This window comes from Idiotropiscis lumnitzeri, chromosome 1 (genome assembly GCF_059441095.1).
Source record: "Idiotropiscis lumnitzeri isolate Australia: NSW breed Sydney's pygmy pipehorse chromosome 1, RoL_Ilum_1.0, whole genome shotgun sequence".
Taxonomy (NCBI): domain Eukaryota; kingdom Metazoa; phylum Chordata; class Actinopteri; order Syngnathiformes; family Syngnathidae; genus Idiotropiscis; species Idiotropiscis lumnitzeri.
The window spans coordinates 12,100,153-12,113,585 of record NC_142391.1 but is presented as its reverse complement, the minus strand read 5'-3'; positions in this window follow the sequence as shown (position 1 = coordinate 12,113,585).

Here is a 13,433-nt window from a genome sequence, read left to right as displayed (position 1 = left end):
TTTTATATATATATATATATATATATACACATTTATCTATTTTTTTAAATATTTTTTTTTGTTGCTGTTATTGATGATTTGACTTGATTAATTGCCGTTGTTAAATTGTGAGCTTATTTTACATCTACTGCTTTGCCCTCTCTCACTCTCGGTCTTAGTTACATCATATACAACCTCCTTATTTCACAAAAAGCCTCCTTTTTGCTAGTTATTGTTATATAGAACTAATATATGCGGTTGTATCTTAAAATCAAAGAGTACTAAATCTAATCTAAAGTTGTTGCAGCTGTTTATTGATGAGTCATAATCAGTTTTGAATGTCATTTTTGAGCTGTCGCGGACATTTAGAGACCTGTTTCACTCAAGAGACTTTAATAGGTTGGCGTGAAAACGAGAGCTCAAGCTGCCAGAAATGTTTCACCCACCAAAGACTTTTCATTTTGTTCTGACAGGGTCAGAGAAGTATTAACGTACAGAGTAACACCGTAATATAGTAAGAAGTTGGACCAAAAAGAAAACATTGTAGAGCAGAATGGCTTTTACTTGTGTTATTAAGTGTTGTTAATATGTACCCCTCTCTTGTAGCAAAATTAGGTTGTGAAAATATCAGAAAACAGTTCAATTGCTAATTACAACCAAGCAACACAAATGATTAACATGTATTACTCAAAGTGCCTTATTATATTTGTAAAGGTTAAGGAATAAAGTAGCCAATCAGTGCGTTGATAATTTCAGTACTTTCACATCACTTATGCGCTGAAACTGCGAGCGCGCGTGTATGTTTGTGTGTGTTGTGTTTCTCTGTCCAAACACCACTTTGCTTTGAATGACACTTTGGCGATGTCCCCGGCTTCCCACTTGGACTTCTCAAGTGTACCCCCTGTTAGTGCCAACAGTGCCAATTCCTTCCCACTCTTTAATATCTCTCTTTGGGCCCTCTCTGGCTTTCACCAGTGAGGGCTCCTCTGTGACAGTTGGACATCGTCGTCGCTTTTTGGGAGACCACGGCGGGTGCTTTCCCATCCTCGGGCCTGTGGGGAATCTGTGATGGCTCGCCTGTCAGCCGGCCCCTCCCCTGCAATTAGGAGAGTAAACACAGCGCGAGGCTCGGCTTGAGGGACAAGAGGAGTGAACGGGGGAGGGCGGGGAGGGTGCCTTACGGCTCCTGTCCTACTGCTGCTTGAGTTGTCCACCAGCAGCTTCGGATTGAGAGAAATAGTCATCAGATGATGTTGAAAGAACGAGGAGGAGAGATTTAGATTATTTTTGGGGGGTGGCGGGCACTGAAGTCAACCCATGCTTAAGAAACTTACCACTCTGATGGCGTCACTCGAATATTTTGTGTGATTGTGAATATATGTTGACAGAGCTGAATGCACATGTCAAATAGAATGAGGAGTGTAACTCTGGTTAAAGGGGAAGTCAAGTCAAAAATGTTCTTTTCAGAAATATGGTATATGCACCCCCGCTAGCCTTAACACAGCATTCTAATGAGTTAATTATTTTTGCATTTGTGAAACAAGAATTGAGCAGAAAAGTCCACTCCTTTTTATCCATCTCAAAAAGGACATCCTGCTCATTACACACCCAAATTATCTTGCAAACCCGATACCAGGATATAAAAATGTATAAGAATACATTATCTCTGTCAAAAGGACACCTTTAAGAAAAAAAAACCAAAAAAAAAAACCACGCAAGTGTGAAAGATGATACAGACTTGTATTCGTACCCATCTTCTAATATATCAGCATGAGTGTGAAGGCTTGCTTTTTAGCATTCAATTAAACAAGAAATCAGAACATGAAAAGATGAAGAAAAACTTCAGTTTTAGTGGTAGTTGTCAAACAAGGACAGGTACAGTAATAAAATTAAGTACAATGGTGGTAGAAGACAATATTTGTGTGAATGCTCATCTTTCAGCATTCACACAGTATTGCTGTGTGAATGCTGAAAGACGAGCATTCACACAATGATGTTAAAATAAAATGAGAACAGTGCTGTTGTATTTACATATGAGCATGTTTGTTTTCTATCAGACAGTCACAATACAAAGCAGCCCACCTCTAATCCTCTTCTCCGCCCCCCTTTCTTCTCCTCCTTCTTTACCTCTCTCCTGGTTGCTGGGGGGACTGGTCAGTAGCTTCTGGAATTTTTGTGGGCTGGACTTGTAGAGCACAGAGCTCGAGACCAGCTTAGTGGTGGTGGAGGTGCTGGGCCACCCCAACCGTCACGAAGCCCCTCCAGTCTCCCCAGGCAGGGAGGCCGGCTGCGGGAATGACACGGCCGGGAGGGGAGGAATGTTTGTGGTAGACCTGCCAGCAAAATGCCATGCGGCGAGCGACGAGCATTCTACACACAGAAGAAGAGATCTTGGCCAATGGAAGCTCATCCTGTCAGTGTCATTTCACTTGCGGAGGAAGCGAAGTGAGCTGCTTGTCATACACGCAGACACAGTGGCACCACATCTGACTGCTGGGACCTTTGTGACTTAAAGTCGGCCCCTCTCGAACAGAATGCACCAAATATTGTGCATGGTTAGTTTCAATTGAACTCACTCAAGTGTACATCAACCACCATCTGTCTCCATTACGCGAGCATGATCACATGCGCTAGTTTCTGTGTAAGTACATTTTAAATCAGATGGTGTGCATCAGTGTGTACATGTGGTGGACAGGGAGAGCGCAAACGGTGGGGTCCCGGTGCCATTGCCAAAGTTGTTTTTTTTTTTGCCTGGTCCAGCGAGCCATGCTGCAGCATCATGGTCCACAGCATGCAAAGACATGGGGCAGATGGGTGCAGTGTAGCAGCACAACCCCCTTTCTCCTCCCAAATGTGAGGCAGCAGTCGTGGGAATGGCACCGAACGAGATGGAGTGGATGTCCATGGCTGAGACAGAAAAAAACTGTTGGAGCGCGATTGGGGTTTGCTTTGAAATCCAAGTACAGGGGCACGAGCCCAGGGAGGAGAGGCAGCGTGGCCCAGCGCCTGCTTAGACAGGCAGTCACCGCGCTGGGCCACCGTCCAGCCCGGGCCCCCTCCCAACCCAGACAAGCCCGTCTGGCCCGAGCTTACGGGAGTCAGGCGGCCGACCCCCAGTGGACCCTACATTACCGGGGACCCTCTCAGAGACTCTTATGATTTCCAAACAGCAGCAATCCCACCCACTCTTGGAGTGGGGGGAGGGAAGAAGGGGTACCTCCTCCAGCACCCAGGCCTCTGGATGGACGCCCGGCGTAGTCTGTCACTGATGATAACCCCCACCTCACTACCAGTTCATTCAGCCTTCAGGGCCTGTGCAGGTCCACAAATCGTCATGGCAACAGTGGCATGGCAATGTGAGTGGGCAGCAAGCCAGGTGCTGCCAAATTGGGATGAGGGAGGACATTTCGGGGGACTTCTTAATCCCTTTACCTTTATGATGTGTAAGCTAACAACTACACTAGACTTCTGACGTTTAATTTTCTTTTTAATCAAAAAAGGAAATAATGGAAATTAAATTAACTCATCCAAACTGTATACGTTTTAAATATATAAACAAGATTTGAATTATTTTTGTGATACGAGTGTCTTACATTGTTAAAGATAACTCAACCTCGAGTTGATAGCATTAGTTATTGTATCAGAGCCAGGGATGGGCATCCTTAAATATGCATAGAGCTGTTTGAATTTATTTTATTTGGTTAAAGCTTACTTTCAAATAATGTAGCCGACTTGAGTACTCATATTTATAAAATCAAAGCAAAATTTGTAACCTAAAATGCGAACCAAAACTGATGTCTGCTTTGAAGTTTTATCATTTTTTCGTGCCTAGATGCATGCAGTCAGCTTTCATCCTGACTAAAGAAAAGACTGTTTCACTTAACGCGATAATGTAAAATATATATTTGTAATTTAGCAGCATTTTACCTACAAGTACATCTTAGCGCCAGGCGATTCTGATGCACATTTTGTGTGACAAAACAATAAACAAAATAAAAATGTTGGTTTTAGTATTACAAGGCCAATGCCATCTTCAAATTTGGTTTTAGTATTACAAGGTCACTGCCATCTTCAAATTTATTGCCACAATTGAATGTGCAAGTGCAAACTAAATTGAAAATAGACTGGAATTGAATCCTCAATTTGTTTTGCAAAGACAACAAAAAGCAGCAAGAGAATTATTGACAATTGAATATTTATGAGCTGAGATTTTCAATTTTCTTTGTAGCAATAAGTTTCATTTCCTGTTTTATTATCACACTTTTTCTGCCCCCCCCCAAAAAAGCCAAAGAAAAAGCAACATATCCTTGTGTGACATAATGTGCTACTTTAAAAAAAAAAAAAAAAAATGTCCGCAAACATTTTGGTATAATTCCAAAGTGTAAAATTTGTTGCTTGTTTTGATTTTATAACACTCTGCATTACTTTGAATCCTCTGACTTATTTTTACAGGCACTAAAAAACATCCTACACTTTGTTTTGCATGTTTAAAATTAAACCTTGAGGGAAAAATTGACCTGATACATTGCTTTTGTGTTAAAAGAGACCTTGTCGCTGCAACATTAAGCTTGCGTAAACACAAGTAGTTCAACGACATTCACAGCAGCCACCTAAAGTTGACTCCACGCCCACTCTAAGCCACTGGGAAGACTCTATAAGTGGCGGGCCGCTGTTTACCGAAAGTGGATATCTGCTGTTTGTTTTCTTGTTCTGCTCCCCAACAGTAAACATTGCCTGGATTTCCTTGAGTGCTGTTTTAAAATGTGCATGTTGGTGCGTGTGCGCCATGTGTTATATTTGCTGATAACAGGATTTACTCCAATTGCGTCTCACCAGTTGAGAAAGGTTAATTGTCAGCGCAACCGGTAGAATAGCGACATGCAATAATTATTAGCCCGAGTTGCTTTATTATTTAGGGATGCTAATTAGGCATTAACAATGCTCTCCTTTTTGGATCACCACTTCAATTGAGTGTCGAATCGCGTTAAGTTTACTTTGACATCCATTTATCAAACTAAAGGAATGCTGTTTTGTAGATGTCCTTACTGTGTTTGTGACTATGAAACTGAAGAGTTATTGATCCCAAAATTAGCGTGGGGATTTGGAGAGATTGCTCCATGGAGTGCTTCTTCGTTTTAGCCAACATGAGGACAATGCATTGTATTATTTATTTATTTTTTGCTAGTTTTAATGGTTTGGTAATTCTCGTGTGCATCAAAGAGGAGCGATTAATACATGTAAAAATGGGAGGGGGGGTGTGCACTTGAGCATAGATTTGAAATCTATTCTCAGCAATGCTCCACTCTGAGAGCGAGTGTATTTTGTGTGTATTGAGTGCGGCAGTAAGACGAGGTGGAAAGTGACATGGAACGAAAGCAAGAGATCAAGGCATGGCTGCCAGTGCATGTCATTGCCCTACACTCTCATCAAATAGCCCCGTGCTGCTTGTGTTGCTGCCCAGACGCAAATTAATTTGGACGCATTGAAAGACTGCAGAGCTGGAGACTCATCTCTGGCCTTTAAAAAGAAAAGACACCAGCGGAGAGCATTTCTCCAGCAAAGGGGGTGTGTGACGATGGCTTTCAGTGGACTGTCTGGAATAAGATGGGAGGGAACACAGGACATGCTTCAATGTGCTTGTCCTGCTATGATGACAAGATGGCTCAGCCACCGCTGTGCCACCAGCCAACCGGGCCCTCCCCCACTTGTACTCCCCCTCAGGACAGCAGTGAGGTGGAAGGGAGCGGAGAGGCGAGGCAAGGGAGTGGACGATTTATGGTTAGCCGCCGTTTAATCTGCTCTTTGGCTCACAGCAGATTCTTTCACTACATACCCCACACCCGCTTTAGCTCGAATCTGGACCTTCTCATCTCTAGGTGGGCTTCATATGATGGCGAGGAGGTGGGGAGCAGGTGGGGGTGCTCTTGTGACCAACTGTAATGGAACATGACTCTTTTCACACAGGCCAAATTGGATGTGCATTTGCAGTCGTAATAAATTCGCTATATTTAAATAGCACAAGAGTAATAAAATAGTTAATTCAAGAGTACAAAGAAGTTCAGCGCTATAAGACTCTGATTAAAAATGAAGATGCATTTAAGGTTACCCAAGTTGTCTTACTGCTTATCTGATGTAAAGTTTGGTGTTTAATCCAAAAACGACCATTTCTGATAAGAGAAACAGGCATCTGGGAGGCCACTGTCAAACACAACTTGTTGACTTCTTCCATAAATTACATGAATGACATCATATCCCATAAATGACAACAACACAATGTTCTCACACGGTTACTTTAGTCAATTTATTCATATAGTCGCTGTCCAGCAGAAACCTTGTACGTCCAAATATGGTCAAATTCATTTTTTTTCACAAATTGCTACTAATGGTCCATCTTCACATCCTCTGTATTTTTTAGCCAATTTATATTAAAGGCTCAAAATCGCCGGGAAAACAAATGCAAACACAAATACACTGCCGCTCTTGAACGCAACATTTGTGGAGTGTTGCAGAAGTCTGGCTAAACTACTGTACTTCACTTTCCTCGCCCTGTGCAAGCTGTGTGGTGTAATTGTCACCTTTATTTCACATCTGGATGGGCTTTTTTGTTGTTGACACTAATGAGTGAAAAAGTAAGGTTTGCTTGATTAAGTTATTTGTTTAAAATCTCGTGTCACGGAGGTAAGCCTCCGTGACATATTATTGGCCACTTAATAGACAAGATTAGTTGGCTCATTGTTTTATTTATTGCATCAGTCGTGCACTTTAGGCCTTTAAGAAAGTTTTTTTCTTTTTTCTTTTTGTAATTTTGTTGATGAGAGTACCTCTTGCTACATCGTGTGCATTACTATCAGTTGCCAAGCTAAATTCTGCAATTCTACTTTTACTTTTTATCTTGCTATGCACGAGTTTGTCATGATGTCACCAAACGATCACGTGGAGTGTTGATTGGCAAAAGGTAATTGTTCTATAAATGGCCAACATGGCGTCAGCGGGCCACACACCTTTATTTTCTTTATTTAATAATGTCGTGTAGTGTTGTGTTGTGTTGTGTTACCGGCTGTACATACAGCTTTGATAAGGCTAATCCTAAAGGCTTTTACAGCATACCAAAGAATCCCAAAGCTCATCAAAACGCTTTGGAATGCAGTAAAAAAAAAGGAAAAACTACCCACAGCAAAAGTGTGCTCGAGCATAAAAAAAAAAATGTTGCACAAAAGTTGTGAGCATTTTATGTGTCATCAATTTAAAATTGTATCATGTGAGGTGGCTGTGGCTGGCTTTTTTGGAAAATTAATATTGTGAACATGAGCCTTGTCGCTACAGTTAAGTTACCTACAATATGTCAGCTTGCTTCTTGGCTATTTTCATTCTCGAAATTGCTCATCTTTTGTACTCTGCTTTGCACATATTTTTTCACATTTGCATGTAATACGAAGAAGCCTCCTTTGCACATATTTTCTATATGTAACAACTAAATCAAAGTGAGTAAATTCCCGGCTATAATGTTCTCATTTTCTTGTTTATACCGTATTTGACTGTTAATTATTTTGCTGATAATTAAAAACCTGTTTACAGTAAAGTTCAAAACGAGTGAAGTAGACTGATTGCTATTTTGCAATTTTGTACCTCCATGATCACATATAAACTTATCCTGGACAAGGAAACTGTACATTTGGCAATTTGCTGACCCTCTCATGGTTTTGGATTTTCAGATTTGAATTTGGGACCTGCCACTCTTTAAGGTTTGTTTACAAATATGTCAGAAAATAGGCAAAAATATTCAGTTTTCCTAAATTCAAGCTGATGTCCATATATGTATTGTTCTGCTTAAAGTGAATTTCAACCCCAAAATAATATGTTCCATGCAGTCCCACTAATCTAAACACGATATTCTGATTAATGTTGTGTTTGTGAAATAAGAATTAAGCAGCAAAAGCTCCAAATTTTTATCCATCACAGGGTGCGGCCATTTTCCCACCGTGTTTTTTTTTCTAGCCCCCCTTGTAGGTGCTCCTCCTTTTAAAATAGATGTTGCGAAAAACTGCCAAAATAACATGATCACAGGCTAAATGTGTTGATGCTCGCTGATTTGCAATCTCTTCTGGAACGATAAGGTCAAGCTCCAAAAAGCAAATTTATAAGATTTTTTTCCCTGAAAATTTGGGACAAAATCTGATAAATTGTTCAACTGTCGAGGATCGACAGCTCCTCTATTTTAAACTGTCTGAAACTCAGATGAAATGTAACATCCGACTTGCGGCTGCAGCTGGACATGCGTCGGTGAGGGGGTAGGCCAAGGCAGGGGTAGGGGGACATCTTGCGCTTCAGCGGACCCTCGTCAGCATGTCGTTAACCTCCCAGGGCTTAAGGGGAAAAGAATCAGCCCTGTGTGTATGCTTAAAAGTCAGGGTTTGTTTGCGAGGTGCCCGGGGAGGGTCGGACCCCCCTGCTGGAGGACAAGGTAACAAAACAGCAGCATGCTAAGTGAGGGGGTGGGACTCACCGGGTGCTTAGGCAGCTATCTTAAGTCGCTTCGATGAAGTCTAACACAATTGTTGTGAAAATCGTAACAAAAACAAAATAACTCGCGCGACTTGATGCAGGTGTAATACAAACCGAGTGGAGCACGGATTCGGGGGGTGGGAGGATATGGAATGATTTTGTAGTATGAATTTGTAAATTAAACTAGTGATTTTTCTCAATAAAGAACTCAAAATAATGTCAAATGAGGACATAACAAATTTGTTGCCGTGTGTTTTTCGTGACGTTGTCAATTTACTTTCATTTGATTCTGTTTCTGTAATGTTCCCGAATACTTCAAACGATGTCAAAATAAAGCATATTGGCCCAAACTATTCCAAAGTGTTTTCAGTCAAGTACTTTTATTTTGAAATATATATTTATTTGGAGTGGGTTTCTTTGCTGTTTTGTGCATGAACTCAGTTTGTCACTTGTTACGCTCTTCCAAATTTGTGTGCGCTTGATCGCTTGAATCTAGTAAAAGCGCAGAAGTTTGTTTGACCAGTGCAGGTAATTTCATTAAAAAATTATCATTAAAAAACACGCTTGGATCTGATGTCACGTGAAACTTTAAGCGAGCACATCAGCATATACGGTCCTATATGAAAAGTGAAATGGAAAAAAAAAAAAATCCAATACTTTCTGTTTCTGTGTCCCAAACTTGCCAGTGTGAGTGCCACTCAGGGTGAGTTAATGAGATGGAGGGGGGGGGGTGAAGGGGTTGAGGGGCTGGGGGGGATTCAGAAGCAGAACAAGAGCTTGGTAACTTTTGTAGTCTTGTGATCAAACACCAGTGGTGACTCTGCAAACTTCTATCCCCTCTTTTCAGGATTTCTTCTTTCTGTGCACCCCCCCTCCTCCTTCTTCTCTACAGTAGTCATGCCCCTCACCATTTTTCTACATCTTATCCCTTTTAATTAGAAAGCAAATTCTGCAGCCTGCAGAGACCTAATCCCCTACAAGGCAACAATGCACAGAGTGGCTTTGAACAGCCCGACCTGCAACCCTCAAACCCCCCCCCCCCCCCCCCCAACACCCCACCCTGCTGGACTTTCATGGGGAGATGGCAAAGGTGGGGGCGGGGGGATGTTTTCTTGCCCGAACATTATTACTTAAAGATACATGGTGCTGCTACTCTATTTCCACAAGCGCATATTTGCATTTTCAGAACGTTAACAGCAATTAACAACTAAATGACACGCAACGTGCGCGTGTGTATGTGTGCCAAGTGAATCTATCTCGCCTGGGCCGCTGATTTGCATATATATTAATGTCCCTTATTGTATAGATTAGATCCCATTAGTTGTGGCGAGTGCGCTAGAAGGTGCAGCCAGGATGGAAAAAAGTCTTGTTATTATGTTTAAATTCATGTTTAGATTGGAGGGGAAAGAAAAAGAGGTGAGGCCTCGGGAGCAAGGTTAAGGGTGATTAGAAACTCGGACTATACTGACAAAAGGTTCAGATTAGATTCTTTAAGCCCAAAAGGGCAACGTCTTTTTAAAATAGAACTCCATTAAGGCCGTCTGTATCAGCCATTACCAGCATTCACTTCTTAATAAATGTCTATCTGGATGGAGCACAGTGTGCTGAAATTAAACTCGTCCAGTTGTTTCTGGAGTCAATTTAGCAGCAGTTTAAAAATTTGAATCCAGCAAAACACTTTTTATAATTGTTATTTGTGTTATTACTTTCGGTGTTGAATGCTTATTATCCTAGACCAGGGATGCCCATTGCGTCGAGTATCGTACCAGTAGCACACGATGGGGGTGTCGCTCAATCCCATGGCATTAATTCAATCATTGCCAGCCTTCGCAATTTTATACTACTTGCCTGTTGTGAAATTTGCACCTTTATTGTCATACATGCCAGCTACCTGGGAAAACTAGCAGTTTCCATTTTTATTCATCTACTCTAAACTTAATCATAAAGTATAAAAATGTTTAGGGGATCAATTAAGCCAAGTATTTCCATACAGACTGGGCGGAGGATTTTTCTTTGGGGTCTTCGCGGCGTCGTGTCTTGCACTGGCTGCAAAGCGATCAGTCAGGGGGATGCCGGCAATGCACTTGGGCACGCGACAGGAAAGTATAATTTTTCAATTTGCAGTATATTGGAACGTGCAACAACCTTGTGCTGTTACGTAATGTTCCACTTTGATTATTTGCCACACAATTGTACAATTTCTCTTGTGAGGTATCAGTCAGAGCAAAAGCACATATTACATTTTTCCTAATTCATTTACCAAGTGTTCTTCCTCTTACAGAACAAACCAAAATCTGCCTGTCAATGTCAAGATTATACAAGCAGAGCACAAGTTTGAAAGTGCAAGTGTAATAAATCACAAGTTCAGTGATGTGTGTTTAAGTATAAGTAATTATCCATTAGAATCCTCCGTGTTGTCTGTGTATGAATCAATGTCTTCAGTCAGTGTATGGAACTCATTTACAGTCGACATCCTTTCTTCAATTTAAATCTTTCAGCGCCGTCACCTTTCCCCTCTCACTGTACCAATGTTGTCTTAAAGGAGATCAAACACACTCTTATTGACACACTGAATGATCTTTCACAGGAAACCAAAGCCATTACGTTAAATAACTTCATTTAGCCCCCACATTAATCATTGCTTACCTAATTAGCATTGATAGAGATGCCCTGAGCAGGGATTCATTTACTCAAGGCCCAATTAGTTCCCCACACTGTCACTCTGTCTGTCACATGTTGGTGCGTGTACATGTGACAATGAGACAACTGTGGAGTGGGCTGCCTGGATGAGCAGACAACGACAGCGTGGGTCACACTCTTTGCCTGAGGCCATTTTATTGCTCTCCTACTCAAGGGTTCCGTTTAGTAAAAAAAGCTACTTAGGCATTATTCTAATCCCACCCCAACTATTTTTTTTAACATAACTCAGGTTTTAACTGATGGGATTTATGATGGCTTCTAAAACTGTGATCCATAGTCTTTGATAGATATCGTCAATAAAGGTGAACAATGTATAGTATGAGTGCAAGAAAATAAAAGTGAAACATTGCATGACAGTCAAAGTGAATTATTTCTCCCTCGGTTTGAATCTTGGTGTGGGACTGATTGCTGGAGATAAGTTTCGAACTTGCCGAGCACTGTTTAGGTGCCCTGAAGTAAGGCACTGGACCCCAAGATGATTGACGGGTGCAACATTTTTTGGCCCTGTTTTATTATAGAGATTTTATATCTAGATATATAAAACCCACACGCAATGTGACTATGTGATTAATGTTTGTTTTGTACTAACGTTCATGTGTTCACTACTAACTCAAGTGGATTTGTGCTAATTCAGAGATGCCAATCATTATGGCCCCGCGTCCCATGTGAGGTTGCACATTTCGAGACGCTGCATTATTAAGACGACATCGTTGTTTAATGAGCTATAACAACACATTAGCATGTCAAAACAAATGACTTTGATTCGATACGTCTGTATTTCTGTGAGCATTTCTGTTGTTCCCCGAGGCCTGCACTGGCTTCGACGCGCTGCTCCTTCCACATATGGGGTGTGGGGGGGCAATGCAAGTCACGGTGAGGACTGTTGGGACTTGCAGGGACGAGCGCCTCAATGGGATGTTTTTTTTCCCTTCTTGTACAGTTTTGTTGTCTAAATGTTTTACAAACTTAATTGGCATTCCCCGAGGAGTGCCGCCAGCTGTCGGCCCGATGGCGGGGGTTCCTAATTTGGTGCACGGCGAAGGCTCGCTGCTGGGGTATAGCTAGCAGAGCGTGCAACACCCCGCTCACTGCGCATGGCCTGATCGAGCCTGGGGTTTGTTTGTTTTCACTTCGTTTGTTCGGCAACTGGAAGACTTTAACAGCTGCCATCTAACAAGCAGAATGTAGATCAAATCAAATACACTGTGATGCTCCACTGAGGCATTGGAGAGACAGTCGGACCATCGGGGAAGCTGGCATTTGAGCTGTTGTACTTCATGAGATGGTACATGATCACAGCTAGCTTGTTGACTGGAAGCAAAAATTTATTCCATCAAAAATACAAAAAGTTACAGACGATGATTACCAAGGGCTCACTTCCTCGCCGTAACTTCTTGCTCCTCTTCTGACCTGAAGATCAAACCAATTAAGTCTCCACACCACCCTTTCATTTGGACAATCTGATGCCACTGGAGGATTTCAGAGGTCAAGAGACCGATTAAAAAAATAAAGTTGAACTTAACTTGGTTTTCGTTTGAAGAGCTAATTCAGATAACAGATGGGAGCAAAGCGCTTGAGAGCATTAAAGGTTTACTTGAGAAATGATAGGGGATAAGAAACTGAATTGGTCAAAGTATGGCACGTGGGCCACATACGGCTCATGCATGGACTCTGACCGTAAAATAGAAAAAATATTTAAATTGAAGGTGGGTGGCCCCCATGAAATAAACCACACAATAGGAATGCCAGCGCTATTATCTGTCAACTTTTAAACATTGACCTGCATTCTTTTTTTAGCCTGTGTGTGCATGAGTGTCCTCGTGTGTTTGTGTGTGTGAGTGTGTGTTCATGCCTTTACAAAGTAAGAGGCACTGGAGGAGCACAATTCGGGTCCCCTTACAGTAAACCCCAAAATATAAATAAATACATCGGGAAAAAGTGGTATTCAGTATTCAGTCAAGTTATAGGAAATAAAGTCTTCACAAAGCATTGCCAGCTAGTGAGTATGAATGCAGGAAAGAAAAAGGTACGATGGTGATCAAAAGTTCACACGCACGTTGCCTAAAGTTAACAGAGGTGACATGCGGGGTTCTCTTAGGTCAAACCATGCCAGCGTGCTGCGTCTGAAATGCGTGTTGACTCTGTGCACATTATCACCAAGGCGTGGCGCTGCATAGTCACACAGGATAATCAGGCCGCCGTGACGGTGCCACAGCAGGAAATGTAAAACTTGCTGGTTTTTCAAGGGTAAA